Genomic DNA, 21078 nt, shown 5'->3' on the forward strand with positions numbered 1-21078 from the left:
CAAACTTTCTAAAGAATTGTCTACACTTGCTGTTTCCATTTCTTCACCAAGGATAAGGACATAATTTATCTTCGGGCTTCCAGGCCATGGAAGCTTCTCTTGCATAATCCCAACGTCTTACATGTTGTGAAACCTTGGGATATTTCTCAGCAGTTGTTTTCTCTCTTTCTAAAATGTTCTATTTTTTTGCCTTCAAGCTACAATCACCTGATTCTTCTTTTGCTTCCCTGACTGCTTCTTCCTACATGTTTTTACAACCTTTTCCTCTCTACTATTTCCTGAAATATCACCAGCCCTAAGGGAATTCTTTCTTGGCTGGTTAATCTCCTTCCTCTAAACTTTCTATGGACAATGTCCCATGGGCCAGCTTTAGGTACCAGGCACACGCCGAGGGCACCAAAAGCTACATGTCTGGTGCAAACCCTCCTCTCAAGTCCAGAGCCCTTATGCCCAGCTGCCTGTCAGACATCTCTACTTGCACATCTCTCTGACACCATAAATTTAACGTGCCAAGCAGAAGAAATCAGCTTGTCCCCTAAACTCACTTTTTCGGGGGCTAGAGTTTACTGTCTCAGGGACTGGCAACGTCACCCCATGTGCCCACATCAGAAATCTGGTGGGGGGTTTACCTCAAGTGCCCCCATCTCCTTCATTCCCTACTTACGAATGACCTTTTATCTTCCTTTCATCTCCTGAATGCTTCTGAATCCATTCACTTCTCCCAGTTCTCTACCTTCTTTTCCCTGACCTTTCTTTCTTACCCAAATTGCAGCTCTGCCTCATACTTGGTCTTCCCTTCTATGCCCTACACTCTAACCTGATGGATCTCTGATCATTCAAACCTGGCCATAGGACTCTTGCTTAAAATTCTCCATTAATTTCCTATTGTCTTTAGCATTAGCACAAACTCCTCTGTGGCCTCCGCCAGGGGCCCTCCAGGCTCTGGCCTCTGCCAGACTTTCTAGCCTCCCTTTTCCCCTTGAACTCTTCATCCAGGAATCCAGGCTTCCTGCATCCTGCAGAGGCACCTTTTCATTACTCACCTCTGGGCTTCCCCGTGTTCTGTTCCTTTGCCTTGAACATTCTCCTTTATCCTATGAATTTTTCTGGCAGATATTTTATCCTTGAGGTATCTAAGCAGCAGACTGTCAGTTTTTTTGAGTATAGGGACCATCCCCCCCATATCAGTACCAACTTTTAACACAGTGCCCAATAAATAGGAGGGACCCAATAAATATTGATTGAATGAGAAACGAATAAACAAGAATTTTGGTGCTTCATCTTTTCAGTTGTCTCTAATAACTCACATTTTATAAGAAGTCCCACCTATTTCCCTATTCCCATCTCAAAATCCAGCTTCTCTACCATTCCCTACAACTTTCCACATTTATTTTATTTCAAAATTTTTATCCAGAGGTTGCAAATTACCAGTTTATGGATGAAATATGGCAGATGAATTTTGTTTGGGCTACACAATATTTTTAAATTTGCATTAGTTACCACCATTAAAAATTCAAGAGGCTTGTATAACAATTCAGCTACTCTCGAAAACAAATCGGAAAAATCAAAGCTCTCACACTATGACAGCTTTCCCATGTGGTCATCACCAGCTGGAGCTGGGTAGCAGTCATTCTCTTTAAAAAAGTAGGTAGTTTCCAGTTGACCTTAGTCAAACCAGGCCCACTCCATCACTAGATAGTACCTGTAGGCTTCTGGTTTGCCACACCTGGTACACATATTCTACTGAACCACAGGTTGCTTAGGCAAGAAATTCAATCTCTGTCACATTTGTGGAATTCCCAGGCATGCACAGGAATGTCCTGCAACTGTTCTGTGCTGGGATGGTTCCCAGAAAATGGGGTCAGCCTCACCAGCATTGTCCTGCCCAGTGTGGGTCTTCTGCTGTCTGTGTGCACTGCTGCCATGCTGTGGGGTAAGGGGGGTGGGCTCAGAGGTGTGCCTTCCCAGGGTCCTCTCCATGGATGGCGGGCTCGGTGACAGAGACCCTAGCCACAGCACTTAGATTTTCAGTTTCCATACATATCCCACAGCCATCCACCATCCAGGCTGTTACTCCCTCCTGAGTGCTGCATGTATGGGGGGTACATCTCTGCCTCTCTTGAGAGCCTCTGAACCTCCACTCCCCTTCAGTTTTGGGGAAGCTGTCTCCTGGGATTGAGCCATGTCCCACTTTAACCCAGAACATCAGTCCCACCTCTTTCACCACTGGCATAATCTTATTTTATCTCTTTTATTCCTGCTTGGAACATGAGAGATGTTTACTGCACCCTCACCCCACTTCCCTCTCCCCCACTCCCCCCACAGGTCTGGAAGAAAAACCCAAACCTTTCAGGGACATAATACTGGCAGTGTGTTAGTACATATTTTATCCTTCCCTGGGTGAACTCACTATAGCAAAACAGTAACAAAATAGAACACCCATCAGCATTTTTCTCAACATCTCACCCTGTTATATCAGTTTCCTGGTATTATCTTCCCCACTGGACTGCAATTTTCTCAAGGGTGAGACTTCCTTTATTTATCATGTTTATCTCCAATACTTAGCAGAGGTTCTGCCATGTAATAATTGCTCAATAAATATTATCTCGGTAAATGAATAAATTATAGGTCAGTGTTCTGAGTCTCTTATAAGTAAGCAGTCAATGCTTAGGAGAACACAGACCCTAATGCAGTTACCTTCAAAGACTGTGCTTTTCAAAAATAGCACAGCACTGATGAAATCTGAGGATGTACAAAGACAAGCAGTTCAATTTATCCCATTCAAAGTAAATCCCCACTTCAAACATTTATTGGTGCTAACTAGAGATTCCATTTCTGAGTAATTATTTCTTTCTCAGTGAGTCAAGGTTGGGATATTTTCAAAGCTATAATCTTTACTTAGCCACAGAGATTTCTGCCACTTAAGATTATCCTTGAAATAGTGAATGCTCGTTTCTTACCCAGGGGTTAAAATTCACTTGATAGTCTAGGCATTCTTTGTTTGCTCTGGATGAAAGTTCACATTTCTCTGTAACACAAGTTACATGAACAGGTAAATTAAAACAAGTTTTGCACTGTGATTTCCTATTAATCATGACTATCAATTTATGAATTCCTGATAAGCCTGTTTGGTTAAATCTGATCTTTCACCTCCATGTTTGGAAGTTGAATTAAGGATAATTGCATACATTATGCCACTTGTGACAGTATTTGAGCTGATTAGCTCATGGAGGATTGATTAGGTGAAGACTATAGTACTATGAAAGTGTGCATTATAATAGGCTATGTAGATGAGCTTGTGGTGATATTGTACATGACATAAAACGAAAAGAACAGATTTTTATTCAAATGAGGGACTCTCTTAATCGTACTCCATAAGCATCAGGGTGCATGACAGTCATTGAATGACTATGTAAATTCAACCCCACATTTTTTATCAACTGCTCGTTACAACTCTCCTGCTCTCTGCCTGAAAAAAAAAAAAGAGAGAGAAAGCTGAAATAGAAAGTTATGGCAGGTGGGATAAAAATGTGCAACAAAGGACACAGCACAAAGCCTGTAATGTGTGAATCCACACCACAAGCCATGTACCGAAGCACTCCATTCTATCTACTGCCAAGCCTTATAAGACAGTATTTATTTTGAAAAAGGCCTTCAAGAGACCTGCAGACTGTCCCACAGCATGGAGAGCCTCTTGTCCCATTTTCAGGCAACATCTCCCATTCTAATGCACCTTCCTTCTTATTAGCGTTGATGTGTGACGGTGTCCGGCTCTGCTTTGGTGTTCCAGTTTGCTTTCTGTTTTTCCTTTAGACTTGTTCATTGCTGATAATTTAATAAGAGTTGCTTCTGGCAACCTCTGTGTGTGTATCCTGCTTTGTTTCTGCATGTTGCAATTAGCTGATGTAACCTGGGCTTCTAATTTTCCTAGAGAGCATAAAGCACCAGCAGGAGCTACTCTGAAAAGTAATAAAACAAACACAAATATTTCCTACCCCACTTCTTGACAAACCTTCCATTTAGCTGCATATTTTCAAATGTCTCAACTTCAGCATCTTCAGCAGAGGAAATAAAGCAAAAGGTGATGTTCTGGTGTTTTAGTGACTGGGGACTTTTGAGTGATATCAATCTAGCCAACTCAGGACTTTTAGAGAGGTTGTTGTAAGAAAATGTGATTTTCTTGGAAAACCATTGGGAGGAGAACTTCCAGCAAAAAATTACCAAATCTTACAGAAAAGTGGCCTTATAAAAATATTAACTGGGCTTTCTCTCTTTTTTTTGACCACAGATACTTGTGTTTTTTAGTGGTTTTTTTTCTAAGAACACATGTTTTCTCACTTATATCTTACACAAGTAAAAAGATTCTAAATAGATGCAATTTCATAACAACATTTGGGGAAAGGTCAAAAAACATACTTATCATATAACTTTCAAAGGTGATTATTTGATTTTCTACAGGGATCATATATGGGCTGAGGGCATAGCCTAGGTTGAGAGGTATATGATAAAGGTTAGGGCAGTCTTTGGTTTAGTCTGTATTATACTGGGACTTCAGTTCAGTGCAATGCCCTCGTGACCCTAGCTTTTCCATCTGTAAAATAACAATGAAACGTATCATGGGTATCAGGCAGGATAATGGCCCTTCCAAGGATGTCTACACCTTATTCCCAGGAACCTGTTGGATATACTACTTTCTGGGACAAAGGGAACTTTGCAGATCTGATTAAAGGTAAGGACCTGGAGATGGAGAGGATATGCTAGATTATCTGGGTGAGTTCCATCTAATCATATGAGTCCTTAAAAGCAGAGAACCTTTCCTGGATGGGTTAGAGAGATGAGATGGAAGAAGAAAGGATTCAGAGCATGAGAGGGACTGATGAGTTGCTGACTTGGAAGATGGAAGAAAGGGGCCACTAGCCAAGGAAAGCGGGTGGGCTTTAGAAGCTAGAAATGGCCATCCATAGACAGGCAGCAAGAAAATGGGCCTCTCAGTCCCGGTTTCTGAGTTCCTGTTGCTGTGCCTGCCTATAACACCGGTAAGGAAGGAAGCAGGTTCTCCCCCAGAGCCTCCAGAAAGCAATGTAGCTGCTGACACTCTGATTACCTAGTGAGACCCGTGCTGAGCTTCTGACCTACAGAGCTGTAAGACAGTGCATCTGTGCTGTTTAAATATGAGGTATCTGTCACAGAAGCAATAAGAAACTACCACACCATGTGAGGGGCAAATAGCATTAAGATGGGGATATAAGAAGTTCTCAGACTTTTAATTTTTTTCTTTCCCTGACTGTTCCCCAGAGATAGAATATTTTGGAGTTACCCTCCTAGCCATCCCTTACCTCTAGAGAGCATGCTGGGTTTTTTTTATCTTTGTGAGGAGAAAGTGAGTGAGAGGAGAGGAAAGGGGGAGGGTTAGAATGACCGGCACCTCAGGAGAGGTTCTTGCCTAAAGACTGTTATCAAAAAAGTGGCATTAAGTTCCCTGTGGGGCTGGACAGGTTGTCAGCAAGTACGTGGGAGCTGTGAGGAAACATGGAGGAGGAAAGCTCTTCTACGGGGAGGCAGAACCCAGGCCTGAAAGACTGAAAAGGACACGGGCAGGAGGAAAGAGAAAAAGAAGGGAACTGGGGGATGGAGAGACAGAGAGAGGGAGAGAATTTTCTGGGATGGAGAGTAAAAGACTCCCAGGAGATGTAGGATTTTAAAGATCTGTTAGGGGTTTTATACTCATATCCCATACTGTATTTTTCAGAAATATAGGTAAAGACTGAAATTCTTATTTAGGCTATGTTTCCTCCATTCTGGACTGAGCTGAAAGCCCATGACAAACATGTTCTAAGGAATAGGAAATAACTGAAATGAAAATGAATTAAATGTTCAGCCAAACATTAGGAAGATACATAAAATCTAGATCAAATTGGCACTTTTTGGTAACTTTTTGATAGATTTCAGTAGGTAGATAAGTAAGATAACTTATGTGTTGTTATAAGCTGTTTTTTTAAAATTTATATATCAATAGCTCTATCTCCATAGATAGAACATTTTATTTCAACAGCTAAACCTCCAGCTTAAACCGATGTTTGTCCAACATTAAATAGGATTCTAGTTAGACCAGGGTGCAAACTCTCTCCCCCTCTGATAAGCCGTGTGATATTATTGGTGAAGTTACTCAATCTTCCTGAGCCACAGTTGCCTCACCTCTACAATGGGGATAATAATGCTTGTCTTTCTCTTATTGTGAGAATTAGATAAAACATTTGAAAAGTGCCTGGTAGAGGTCTTGGTGCATGATAATAAGCATTTAATAAATACTTGCTATTGTTACAATTCCAGGGACTGGAGGATATTATTGTAATAGTTTAACCCAGGATATGAAAGAGGACAAGTGGATGACAGTTGGTAAGACTTAATAGCAATTTCCTTTGGAATTGTTGACATAAATAAATGCATGAACCCATGATTAGACATTTTCCAACAACTTCAGTTAATTGTAGTTTCATTTCTGAAACTGTTCCAACTCCAGGACTTGCACAAATGAAAAAATACTTAACATAAAATTCAGAGCAAATGAAAGCAATATAGAATCCCAGTGTTTGCTCCTCGGCATGTTACAGACATAACTAATACAGTGTCCTGGTTAATAATCAAACTTTCTTTTCTTGATTTTTTTCCCCCAATTTTTGAGACTTCAGATTAAAGCTTGGACTGCAACATAGACATGGGTCAAAACCGAGAAGTGCTAAAACTGATATTTGTCATGTTTTCCCTCTAGTGTGATAATCAACTATCCAAGGCCTGTCTTCAGGCTGTTGTCAACTGCTTGGGGTGGCAGTGGCTGTCACTGCACTCCACCCATCTGCCTCCCCACTTTTCAGTTTTTCAGGAAACTCATCAGTTGACATCTGTTTAATGAGACTCCATTTACTCTGGGTGCTGCTGGGGCAGACACAGTCTACTTCTGTTTCAGTTGCGATCTTTGTTCACTGTTTACGTGCAATATTAGTGAGCTATAGCCACAGTGGTGTTGTGTAACAACTTGAAAACCTGTATGGCCTATGGTAAAAATCAGTGTTCTCACACTCCCATGAGTCTGTGGGTAGACTGGAGTTCAGTGGCTTTAAGATGGGAGGCTGCAGTCCTCTTGGAATTTGACTCTAGGCCTGCTCCATGTGTATCTTGTCCTCCTCGGACTAGTGACTGCCCAGGGGATGGTCTCACAATGAACAGCTGATGTACAAACCAGACCACACAAGCACATGGAAAGTCTCTGCCTATAAACATTCACTAACCAAAGCAAGTCACATGGCCAAGCCCAACATCAAGGGAATGAGCAAGAATACACCCCCTGCACTGGAAGAGCCCTGCAAAGTCACAGAGCAAAAGATACAGGTGTGTTAGGTTAAACCACATGCAATTACTGATATTTGACCATTTTTCCTTAATCAAAAATGTCAATTATATATAGTCTGACCTCATACTAGTATTGTCCAAGGGAAGGGAGAATTGAAACAAATAGCCCAACCCACCACAGATGGCAAATCAATAGACTTTTCTGATTAACATACTGACTTTAACGATTGATGCTTTTAGTCTTTCCTATTAAGTAGGGGCTCAGCTTTAGTGTTTCAGAGATGTCCTTTACCGGTCTCAGGGAGTTTCCATTTATTTCTAGTTTGTTGCATATTTTGATCAGACAGGGATTTTTTTTGGCCCCTTAAGATTCTTTACATACTCTGCTAAATGAATCATCAGTATTAGGATTCAGTTCCTGATGAGAGATAGTCTACCCCAATAATGGAAGGAACTCTCTTGACTAAAATAACTTTTATATATATTATAGCTAAAATACTCCATTCTAACATGGCCTATGAACCCTGGTTTTTTTTAACTTTTAGAAAACATACACAGTTTAAAATTTTCATGGACTGAAAGCCAGCCTGCTCACAGCAAGCTATGTTAATAATTCTTTCCATCAAAAGCCCCGAACCTGAAACAAGCCTGCTACTAGGCAATTTTCCCATTTTAATTAAGTTTCTTTAAATCTAATATTCATTGAGGAAATTTTAAATGAGTTCGTTAGCCCAAATACCCAACATCATTTCCTCTCAACAATTAAAATAAGAAATTAAAAAGAAAATTCCTAAAAATTAGTTTAAAAAACAACAAAAATCCATACATGTGCATTTTATATGTTTGAGTCTGAATTGTAATTATGAAATGAGAAAAAAATCTTTATAAATCTAATATCCTCACTTTATCCTTTCATCTTCTAATTCAGCATCTGTTTACTTGTGTTTTCTTTGTAGTATGTTATTGCTCTAAGTATTTTATAGATAGAATTTATCTTCCAATTCCTAATCTACAATGATGGAAAATAAACCCTCTAAAATTAAGAAAATAAACAGAACAGAAAATACCTTATTGCAGTGAATTTTAACTTTGTGGTTCATAGACCCTTTAAAGAAACTGAAGATTACTATGGATCCTCTCCCCAGAAAAATGCACATATAAACAGGTCTATAGGGCTCTGTATGCAATTTTAGGAAGTCCTCAAATGTGTGCAGAGAATATATTAATCCAATACATGTTTGAAACTATATGTGCAGTTAAATAACCAAGAGTACTAGAAGTATTCCACAGAAGTAGTATGAGAATTTTTTCTCATTTGGCTGTTATTTTCATGTCCAGTTTAGCCTCTTGTGTTCCAGACTACTCATTATTCTGGACATCCCTGATGCTTCGGAGGTTTCTGCCTTGTGCAGGCAAATCCTAGAAGTGATCAAGCCTCACAGTGCAGCAGACAAGTGGTTAATGCTCTGGCAGATTGGAGAGAAAGAAGCAGTACAGACAGGGAAGCCATTTTTCATTTTGCCTAGGATCTCTTTTTTTATTGAATTCCCTGCCCCTTTGTTCCCCTCTTACCCAGCTGAGAGCTTCCCATATTGTCTTGAGGATGGGAAAACACAAGTTGAGAGAAGGCGGAGGCTAATTTTTCAGTGAGGCTCTTCAATGCTGATGACATGACAGATGGATTTGGAGGTTCGCACAATCACTTTTTCCTTAATCATGCTGGCTACCACACGGTGCGTAGACACAATTGGAAATGAAGGCTCACCCAGGACGGATGTTTTTAAGGTGTGTTATCTGTGCATAAGAGATGGAAAGTATAGACAGTTTGCAAAGCTATCGAGCAGCCTTGCATTCTAGGCACAAAGCCCTGCTCACACACACACACATATGCGCACACACATACAACCTCCTACTAGTCAAGCAGTTGTCTTATAAAGATCCTCTCTAAAAGAAAACACATTTTTATCTGAAAGATGCCACACACACACAAAAAAAGGATGCATGCCATCCATCAATCCTTGGTAACTGGCATTCAGCTCACAGAAAGACTCCCTTCCTTTGATTTTTAAATCACCTTATCTATCAAAGCACCGTATTGTTCTCAGTCTCATTTTAGCTGTTCTGAGTTGATTCTATCTACTTGTCTCCTACTTTCTTCTTGGATTTTCTCTTATTGTCTGTCTTAGAGAACTCTTTCAGAGACTTCCAAGACACATGCTTAAAAGAAGTAATTCATTTTTCTTTAGTTAACAAATACAGGAATTTCCTTGGGAGCCTGTTCTTGCTGGCTCCATGAGGCTCAGGCTATCAGTCTCCACCCTTGGGTGTGTGACGTCCCAGCGAGGCCCTGGCAGCCAACCCCAGCAAAGGGGAGTCCACGCTGCAAAACCTAGAGGCAATCCTCGTAGCCCTGGTGCTGGAGTGCTTCAGAGAATGTCCTGGGAAATAAAACTTCATAGTGGCTCTGCCTTTGTAAATCCTGGAGGAAATTAAACAGGAGAATATTTAACTTTTAGTAAAACATCGCAGCCGCATTCGGATCCCAGGTGATCCACTTCCCACACTGTTCATTTCAGAGTTTTCCATAGTTAAGGTATAGCTCTGGTATCAGTCTATCTTAAGAAAAACAAGGTAGTAGAGTATAATTACTATCTTTCGTGATATTAGACAGTAAACCCTGCACTACTGGCAGAGTGGGGATTTTTCCTTTTTCCTGTTAGAGTAACTGCCATGCTTTCTGACACTTTTGAAGGGGCGTAGACGAAGAGTTATTGGGGCTTTCTTTTTTCAACTAAAATTATTTTATTGGAGGTAATATTTTGGTCACTTTTTATGAGCTGAATTGTCCTTTCTAATGGAGAAACCAGGTATCTCCACATACATTAAATTCTTGCTATATTTAGGAAAGCAAGAGAAAGGTGGGGAGAATGGGCAATACCCAAGCAGGACAGGGATGAGATACTGGATGCAGTGTTGTAAGGTTCTGAGCACTTCAACAACACACAAAATAATACCCCAGTGACCTGAATCAGTTGACCTGCCTTTGAGGTTGTGTCAGACTCACTTTCAAGAAGCAGCCATAAAAAAAGGATAATATTTATCATTTGGAAATCACACGTATTCAAAATGGAGCGAAGGTGTTCCTAATACCACATGTGTTATTACATCTCATTTTCTTTTATATGTTGCAGAAATATATGGAAAACAACTGACATCTATTATATTTAAAAACCTACTTAAATTGACATGTATTAATTCAACATGTATTGCATTTCTCTTAGGCTATTGTAGACAGGTGCTAAGGAAGAAGTAATGGCTAAAAATATAATTCCTGCTCTCAAGGAACTTAAAATTCTGTATGTAGTTTTAATAATATTTGTGATCAAATTAATTCTGCAAGTCCCATATTGCCTATTCAAATTAGGAAATCAAAATTCTAATGTCCATTGGAAGATAGGTATAGGTGTACATCTTTGGACTAAAACCTTGAACTTATCACAGACAATTGTATTTTGAAACAAGAACCACAATAACATGCTAGGACATGTGCTTTTGTCATGTTATCTAGTTTTTTGTCTGTTCACTGTCCAAAATTCCAACTGGGGAAAGACTGAATTATAAGCAAATGGTACAGAAAACTTTGAGACAGGCAATGGCTATTCCCTCAGATCTCCTTTTACCTGGTTTTCTTGTTCCTTGCTCTGTACAGCACGGATCCTACAGTCTGAATTATACTTCAGCTCTTGGCATACTTGAATACGTGTATGTGAATATTTAATGGACTATGCTGAATGTTCAGGTTGGAATGAATGACTTCTTACATTGTGTAGCTACTTGCCAATTGCATATGCACTGTGGGAAAAAGACTTCCTTCCCCAATGTCCCCATCATCCACTTGTCCCTGTGTCCTGAGTACCCATATAACAATTCCAGTCTCCAAGTCCTTAGCACAGGGCTTAGAGAAAGTCCTTAGAAATGTTATTATTTTTTTCTCTTCTTCCGAGAGTGAACCTTGTTGTTTCTGTAATGCAACACTAGCAGTTGCACTGTGTTCATAGGGGACAAGCCCACACCAGGGCCAAAACTCCAGCAGCCTGAAATTAGATATCCCCCGAGTTCTCTGGCAGCTGTGGGTGTGGTAACATTAACATCCTGGGATGACCTGCTGACTACTTTTAAAAGCATTCATTCAATGCTGGGCATCGATCTACAGATTTCTATGCACTTTGTCCCACTTAATTCTTACTTCAGCCTTGGGATGTATTTATTATAATCTTCCCCGTTTTATAGGTGGGGATGAGGGGACAGAGTTCCAGGAAAATAAGATGTTTTGACCATGTTGACACTTAAATTGAGGTCTCTATAGCCATTTCTTTAAAAAATAGCTCAACTTTCTCTCTCATTTATAATCTAAGAACAAAACAGCCTGAAAATGTGAAAAATCAGTCAACTACACCCTGCATTTGAATCTATAATAGAACGTGAGCCGAGGTTGCACTTTCCCCCCAAGTTTTCTAAACAATGTAAAAAAAAAACTCATTTATTTCAGCCTGAACATTGTAATATAAAAAAACCACCATTTTCCATTAAAACCAAGAAATTACCACATATCCAAGTAAACTGAAAGTGCTACAATTGTTCTTGTTTCAGAAATGTCATCAGATATGTTAGCAAAGAGGCTTGTTGTTCTACATGCCATAAATATTATTGCTTGAGTGGGTAAAATGCATGGTTTCTAAATTCCTAATCAGTGTTTTCAAGCACTCACAGAGGCACTTCATGATTACAGATTCCCTGGGTATTTTGGTTGTTCCTCCCAACTACCAAAGAAACCATCATATTTGTGTTTCTCCAGGGACGTACCGCCAGCTTCCTGAGCTCCTGAGCTCTTGATTCTGTGTGACCTTTCACATAATGTACCTACAGGTCCCTGGCTTCATGTTCCCAGGCAAGGGCTTCTCCTAAGTAACATTCCTGGTCTCTCCCTGGGGCTCCTTCTCACTTTTCCACATGAGAAGAGGTCTAGTTATGTGATTGATCGGGTTTGCAAGGAATTAACATCTACTAGTCATTCTCCTCGAATGTGTGGCAAAAACCATTAAAACACTGCAAACACTGAAGGGTGCTCTCTGTGCACAAAAGGAGGCAGCAATTCTGAATGAATGGTTTGCTCTGCAGAGCCAAACTCTTCCCAAGGGAGACCTAGCTTTTCTGAGTCCCTGTCACTCATTTGCCATCAAAAGTTTTAGTACAGGGCTTCAGTTTGCTTCTGCCATATAACAACTGCCACAGAATTTAGTGACTTAACACACAAGTGTGTGAGCTGACGGGGGCTCTGCTGTATGCTTCATATGCTGATCTCACCTAGGGTCTCTCGTGTCTCTGTAGTCAGTCCCATGGTAGGAGCTGCAACATTCCGTATGGCTTCCATACCACGTCAGGAGCAGCAAGATAAATGATGCAGATGGGATGGCTAGGTCTATCCTTCTCCTCAAGTAATCTCAGGATCTTTCCTGTCCACTTAGTTTCTCATGTGGTCGGTCCCAAGGGCAGCCAGACTTCTTGGTGGATCAGATTTCTTTGAGATGCAAAAGTGGAAGCTGCTAGACTTTCTTAAGGCTCAGAACATCATTTCTGTCACAGGCTGTTGGTAAAGCACCTGGATGCAAGGTGAGAGGACCTGAATCTTCTTTCACACAAGGGCATGAAGACTGGCAGGCATATTTCCCTGGGTGTCTCTTTTTTTGGAGACTGGTTAACTTTATGCAGGATTTAATTTTTGTAGATCTAAAAATTTCACATTCAAAACTCTTGGAGTCAGATGTTTTTCATAATTCAGATCTCTAGATTTTAGAGAACAAAGATAATGCATATGCTGTATATTACAACACATACCCAGCGGAGTTTGGTGCAGCACCCCATAAACAAGTACCTTAATAATTCTGTAATAAAATGTATGACTCACGTTGATAATTACTGACTACAAATAGCCCATAGAAGGGCAGATCAAGTTTGGGCTTTTTCAGATATTTTTGGATTTTAAATTGTGAGTGAAATATTATGGACCTAAATTCCGGGTCGAAATAACCTTTGAAAGATAAAAGCAATTTCTTCTATCTTGGGCATATACCTACTCTCTCTGCACCTCCTATAGGAAACAGACATCAAAATAGAACTGGAAGTGTGAGGCACTTGGGGGGAAAAGCCTGATGAAGGATAAAGGGAAGCAGGAACTGGAGCAGGTGGGGAGAGCCTTCATCCCTGAAGTAGGTGTGCAGTCCATGCAGGAGGGAGGCAGGTCTGGGCAGGAAGGGCCTCACAGCTCTGAGAAATTGTGGCTAGCCCAAAGGGAGCTCCATCCAGAGCAGAGATGGCCTCTTAGAGGTGGCTTGTGTTGGGCAGTAAGAGCCAGGCCTGGGCCCCCTGCCATGCTCAGCCCCACTCTTTGGCCAGAAGCTGCCTGGAAAGAGAGCTGCTGGACCTGGGACCCGTGCCTGGAAGCAGTCGCTCACACTCACCTGCGCAGATGCTCTCCTGAGGGAGTTCTGAGCCTGGGCCACCACGGCTGTCGCCATCCTTCTTCCTCAGCTTCCACACACTCAGGCCCTCCAGGTACTAGCTCTTCAGGAATGTGACCTCCTTCTACGTGGGGCTTTGACTCCCATCTTGAGACTATGTAAATAATCGATCCACCACACCAGCTGCTCCTGCCCCATCGTTCAAGCCTAGGCAAACAGAAGCGATTTTACAAGTTCCCTTTTCCTTGGCTTTCCTGAGACTCAGAGCAGATGATCATTTAAAGCACAGATCAAGAAGGAGTATCTGGAAGAAAGAAGGCCTGAAAGGTCTACAAGAGCTGTGGGGGGCACGGCAGATGACCTTTGGCAAAGCTGTGGAGGACTTTCAGATCGGTGAATCTTCCCTGAGGCTTTAGGACTCTGTTACATATCCCCTTCCCTTAGCACCCGCTGCAGCACACAGGGCTGTGGAGGGGGCTACCCATGAAAGCTCGCGTGTGCGTCATGTCATCTCCAGCCCTTCGTGGTACCTAGCTCATGACAGTCACATCCATGCTCCCCTTGGCTGCCCTTAGCTCTCCCCAGACATGGGCGGCTGGAGGCTGAATCAAGTGCATCTTATGAGAAGGAAGCCCAGAGGGAATGCCCCAAATCCCTAGTTAGTGACAGAATGGGGACTGACTCCCATTCTAGCTCACTCTTTCTGTCTCCCACTCCGTCCTTCCCCTCCTGGTATTAGGAAATTTGCTGCAGGTGAAATATGCTCCCATATTAGATCCAAGGTGCTAATGGCAGCACTGTTAGTTTAGCAGTATCTGAAGAGTCCAAAGGTAACAAAAAATTAAAACCAAATTTCTCTTTAAATAATTATTCAAAACACTCCCTAAAAATGTGTTGCATCTTCCTGCTGGAGGAGAAGTCCTGGGGTGTGTTCTAAGACTTCTTGGCCGCTAAGCATTTTGTACTGACTCTCAACATTTTCTACGGAGTCCCACATTCCCTCAAAAAGTGGACTGTTTTTTCAGGTATTTATGAAATCGTTTAAGGCAGTCACACAGCACGAGGCTAGGAGTTGTGACGGGTGCACAAGAGTTATCAAAAATAACTCACCAAATCTCTGACTAGTTTTTGTAAGATGTGAGTGGAGAAACTGTCCTTTTCAAGCGGTCAGCCATGCAGAGTGGACAAACATGCTTCACTGGACTGGGTGTGCTTTTGGAAGTTTCATGTGATAGCCAATAAAACTGATAGAAAATTTCATCTGACACACATAGTATGCACATAATAGTTATTGTACTATGTGGTAATTAGGCATAAATGAAAGCAGTTCCCATAAATGCCTATAATTAGATTTGGAATTCCTCTACGGGTAGAGGAAATGGATAGAGAATCTGGAAAGCACTATTGTATGTTTAATACATTACAGTTTTTTCTTAAGGAAAAATTACCCTCAGCGAGCTGCTCTAATCATCATTTTGTGACAGAGTTCTGAATCTATCAGCGCATGATCATTATTTTTTTTCTCTCCAGCTGCTTCTCTAGGATTATAAAGATAAGGAGGAAAGGGGTGAAATGCCCCGCCAGGCTCCTTGGAAGCTGAGCTTACAATACTGCAACACAATAGAAGGTTTTTAAAAATGGTCAAGGAAGAAATACTTTGAATATAGAAGAAAGTGACTACAGTATTCTTTTAAAGCAGTTGAGTCAGATTTCTAGTTTTTCTCTTTGGTTGACCTTCTAATATGCTGACACTGATCAGCATCAGGGCTGGGGGAGTTCTTGATATCGCAGCTACTTCATTCTCTTAGCCATGCTCATGGCCATGCAAGGGACGACCAAGTTCTCTTGCAACTAGGGCTCAATATCCATTTAAGACACATTTATTGAGCAAGCTGGCACAGGCTTGGGGCTGGAAATAAGGGGCATTAAGGGAGGTGCTTGTTCTCAAGTAGCTCATATCTTAACAGAGAAACAGCCATGTAAGCAGACGGCTATGGCAGAACCTTGTGAAAAGTCATGGAGGAGGTAGGAATGCTGTGGAGGCACAGGACAGAGACTGGAAGTCCCGTGCAAAGAGCACAAGACTGAGATGGGTCTTTGTGACTGTGTTGGTTTTCAACACAGAAGAAGGAAGAGGGGCATTCTAGGCTGAGGAGCCTTGGAGACGTGGATGCCGCCTAGGGGTGATGAGCCCGTGTGGGAAGTCGTGGGGCACGAGCTGGGCAGCATTATGCAGGTGGGGCCTGGGGCACCCTGAAGGTGGTTTGGGCTGCAACAGGCAGCAGGGAGGGTGAGTCCCGTGCCAACCACCTGGGGCTGAGTTCCCTGAGTTGGGTGCAAGTGCTCAGATCTTGAAACAGCCTTTCTGTGGGACCCTCACCGAAGTCCAGCTGTTCCTGGCTCTTCAGGCTCTTCTTTCCACCTGTTCCGCACAGGGACTCCTGTGGACAGCTGCAGGGGGAGGAGAGATCAGCACGAACGACCGTCGGTGCCAGCACCTCATCCCCCACACCGCCGCTTCCCAGGCAAGGGCCTCCCGCAGCTGCCGCAGCTTCCCACGAGAGCCCAGACAGCTGTCAGTTTTGGCCAGTGGAGCTGTGGAGATCTGCTATTCCTTCCAGCGCAGGCTTACCGAGCTCTCTGGCTTCCTAGGAAACAGCTCAAGTAGACTTAGGAACTGATTTGGAGGAAATTTGAGCCCAGGCTCAGAGAGAAGTCCCAGCTTAGCAAGAGAACCCTATTTTCCACATGCACCCCAGATGCTTGGGACCTTTTTTAGAACAGTCAAAGCCCTCACAGTCAGAAAGAAGAGACCAGATCCCACAGGAGCCTGGAGGAACCATCAGCCAGTATAAATGAGTTTCAGTCTCACCAAGTCATTTCCTTTCCCTTCCTTTCATGTGGAGGAAAAATGAGGATTTTGAAAGCATAGGGCAATGAAGTTGAAGGGAAGACACAGTTGCCATATGCCAGGCACTGTGCTAGGTAAGTTATATATGTTATGTAAAGTCATGTTCACCACAAGCCCAGTAAGATGGATATTACTGTTCCCATTTTATAAAATAAAAACTAATGCTCAGAGAATTTAGATAACTTATTCAAGCAAGGCTTCCGATTTCAGAGTTGTCTACCTGGATGACTGGGGGAGAAAAGGAGAGGCTGGAAATCACTGTGGCCCAACTTCTCTGTCTTTGTTGTATATAGGCAACAAGAGACAAGCTGTCCCAGCGGCTTGGGAGCACTGGTGCCCTGTCCTAAAGGAGCTTACATTCCAGTTGTGCATGAAATCCTAGGAGCAACTGACATGGCATTAGGTGAAGCATAAAACTGTCAAGGAGTAATCATAGCATCTTAGAAGTACAGGATTTGTCTTACACATTATCTTATGCAATCCTCATTTCGCTGGTAGGGAAACCAATGCCAAGAGAATGGGAGTGGTTTGCCAGAGTGAGCTCATTTATGAAAGAGCTGGAATGATAGCCTCAGTCCTGACTGGCTGAGTGAAATATTCACTGCCTCCTCAATAGGCCATCTAGTTGTGCCACGCAGCTTTCGTGTGGTGCTTCTATTTCTGCCACGAAAGCAACTGGCCAAGCCAGGCCTGGCTGGAGGCCGTGTCGGGGAGATGGGTGGATCTCGGGTGCCTGGCCAAGTCAAGAGTGAGGGAGAAATGGGAGCAAGGAGCAACAGCTATTTTTTTTTTCTATATTTTTTTCTAAGCTTCAGTCTCAGCCATAAAATTTTATGACAAACAAATGTCATCCAGGAACAGTAATAACTCTTCTTTGAAAAGTATTTAACATTAACACAATAATTGTGATGTCCAGTCATGGTCCATGAGAAGGATTTTTGTCTGTATCAGTAATATCTCTGAGGCCCAATGACTCAACTGTGGTGTTAGGAGGTGGTTGTGGAATATGCACTGGGACCAAAACTTTATATATGTCATCAAATTTGATATTCATTTAAGTTATTTATAATCGTGGAGCAAGTGAAGCTGTTTTCCTTACTGCCAATTGTCTCATGTTGTTTTTCTCTACCCCTGGGGAAATTTCTTGGAAGAAGACATAAAACTCAGTCATTCTAAAGTGTAAATAGCTAACAATGTTTAAAGCAATATTTCTCCTAGGAGTGTTTTCATTTTAACATTTTAAGTCAGATAAATTAAGCTTTATTGGAGAAACAGCAGGCTTTATCTCAAGGTGGAAGAGAACATTCTAAAGACATGCAGAACATTCTTAGTGCTTCTGAAATCATACTATGTAAGTGGTTCTTCAGTCTTTTGGCTAGAGAAATCTTTTCTGCTTGCAAAAATAACAGCTACCAATTAGTTAATATAAATCAAATGTCTAGAATTTGCCTAGGAGTAACTAATAATAATGGGTTAAAAATATATTAAATATTTAACTGAGCTCCAGGCATTGAAAGGAGGCATTTCACTTTAAGATGAAACTAATTTCATCCTCCCAACTACCGGTGAGGTAGGCATTATTACCATCTTGATTTCATAAAGAATTCAAGTTTTTAAAGTCAAGTAAGTTGCGAAGGCAGCTCTTAGCATTCCCATTTCACAGCGGAGAAAACTGAGCCTTAGAGAGAGACACTGAAGCTCTTAACTACTCTTTGCTTCCTTGGTCCTATATTTTGTAACTCTAGTTAAGATATAAAACAGTATTTGTTTCTTTTTTATTTTATTTTGTTGTGAGACTCTATTTTCCATGTAATGTTTAGTAACAGGCTAAGTCATTACATCTGAAATGAATATAAATAAACCCAATTTGGCTCATGTTCCAAAATCAAATTGATAAGGGCAGTATTCTATGAGGTTCATTTGTGGACATATGTGCCTACATTGTTTCTTAAACAGACATGAAAACCATGGTGATTACAATCTTTTGAAAAATTCATGGTTGAACCAGATCCAACTTAATTATGAGATTTGCCTTATGAGGTTGTGTGTACAAGTCATCAAGCAAAAGAAAGAACAGAAGGTCACAGAATTCACATCCATGCAAGCATATGGATCAGTGTCTAAACACACACGCACACAAACACAGACATTTCCACACATCTGGCTTGATCCAGAAAGAATCAGGAAATTCAAAGTAAAATACAAACCATTTTTATTTGTGTATTTCAGTGTGATATTCCAGAAATATCATGAAATATTATGAAAAAAGACATTACTGTGGGACAATTCAGCCAAGAGCTATATGAATAGCAGTGCCCACACCCTATGCAGGTAATTAAGACTCTTGTTCTGATTCTCCCTCCATGCCCCATGTCATCTCTTTTATACAGGACAAGTGAATGAGATGGGGAGATCACAGAGATTTAGGCTGCACACTTGTTATAATAAAGAATTAATTTTTTTGCATAATGTTCAAAGAAAAATGAAAAAAATAATTTTTTTGTGTGGTTTTGAGCTAGACCCCTGACTTTTTACCTTGATGAACCACACACATGAAGTTTTCTTTATGGATGCATGGCATCAAGAACTCTCAGGAAAAAAATGCTAGCAAGGCTTCAATTTAGGCATATTATCTGATATATAATAGGCACAAAATAATATTTGTGGAGTGATTCATTTGACAAGAAAATAACTCATTCTAGAAATATATATTGAGTTCCTAACATGTACCTGGGACTGTCCTGGGCTCATGGGATACAGAGAAAACAAAATGGAAAATTATATTTCTCTAATATAATGGAGATTTTATCCTAGTAAACAGTATATAACCAAACATACAGAATATATAATGTATTAAATGGTGAGAAGTGCTCAGGTAGGCTGCATAATGGCTCCCAAAGATGTCCACATCCTCATCCCTAGAACCTGTGAATATGTTACCCTATATGGCAAAAGAGACTTTGTAGATGGAACTTAATTAAGGATCTTGAGGTGGAGAGATTGTCTTGGATTAGCTATGAGGCCCAGTATGATCACAAGTATCCTTGTGAAAGAAAGTAAAATGTAAGAAAATGAACATGTGTTGTTTCAGGCCAATACATTTGCAGTAATTTGTTACATCAGCAATGAGAAATGAATACAAATATAAAGAGGAAAAGAAGGAAATGGGGATAGAGAATTTTGAGGTGGAGGAGGCAGAGGATAGCGGGTGGTAGCAATTCAAAGTAAGGTGACCAGGGAAAGGTTGCCAGACTGCATTTTCTAAAGATGGCTCTCACAGTATCTCCCACCCCACGTGCTTTCCTTACAGTCTAACTTTGATACTTCTCCCAACAGAAGAGGGGTGTGTATGTATCTCCTCTTGAACTGTGTGGTTTATGACGGTGGTGAAGAGGATACTGTGTTGCTTCTGAGGCTTGATCATAAAAGCTGATACAGCTTCCTCCTGGCGCTCTTTCAGAACTCAGTTATACCACGCTGTAAGGAAGCCACGCAGCCACGTGGAGATGCCACATATAAGTGTCCTGGCTGAGGTCAGCTGACAACCAACATCAATCCAGACATGTGAGTGAGAGAGCCTTCAACTCCTAGCTGCCGTGTCACCCTCACACTCAAAGGATCCAGCCACCTTTACTGTGCCCTTTCTGAATTCCTGACCCTCAGCATCCTTGAGCAGAATAAAATGGTTATTGTTTTAATCACCAAGTTTTGAAGTTGTTTGTCATGCTGTAACTGAAATAAGAGGCTGCACTGAGAAGGTAACATTTAAGTTAAGTGAAAATGCAAAGGAGGTTAGGGAGCATTGGCAATATCTGGTGGGAGATAATTCACGGTAGGGCAAAGGTAACTGCACAGGCCCCTCAGGGAGATTGCACGACACGTGTCAGGAAGGGTTAGGAGGCTGCTGTGGGCAAGCAGGATAGGGAAGGGGGAAAGTAGCAGGAAATGAGGTCAGAAAGCACTGGAGGAGTGCAGGTTGTACAGGTACTTTCCTGACATTGAAAAAATTTGGGCCTGTCCTCTGACTGAAATGGAAAGCTACTGGCAGGTTTTGAGGGGGAAGTAGTATGATCTGATGTTCATTTACAAAAGATGATTCCAGCTGCCATGCTCGGTGCTGACTGTGGTAGGGCAAGGCTGGAAGCATGGAGAGCAGTTAGGAGGAGATTTTTCTAACCAAAGAGAGAGACTTGGACCAGGATGATAACAACAGAAATGGTGAGAAGTGGTTTCTTTGGAGATATTTTGAAGGAAGGGTCAACAGATATTTAGGACATATTTTGAGGGTAGAGATACCATGAT

The 21078-nt window shown here is 41.5% G+C and overlaps 1 long non-coding RNA gene across 1 annotated transcript in view; it reads left to right on the forward strand.

Moving 5' to 3' along the window:
* LOC130684095 (uncharacterized) overlaps window positions 1-20466 on the forward strand; it is a 33018-nt gene extending 12552 nt beyond the window's left edge. Inside the window, exon 4 of the long non-coding RNA XR_008998234.1 lies at window positions 20237-20466. This is a non-coding gene — a long non-coding RNA (uncharacterized LOC130684095). The remainder of the gene's footprint in view (window positions 1-20236) is intronic.
* The last annotated feature ends 612 nt before the right edge of the window (window positions 20467-21078 follow it).

The sequence above is a fragment of the Manis pentadactyla genome, chromosome 6, assembly GCF_030020395.1.
Source record: "Manis pentadactyla isolate mManPen7 chromosome 6, mManPen7.hap1, whole genome shotgun sequence".
NCBI lineage: Eukaryota > Metazoa > Chordata > Mammalia > Pholidota > Manidae > Manis > Manis pentadactyla.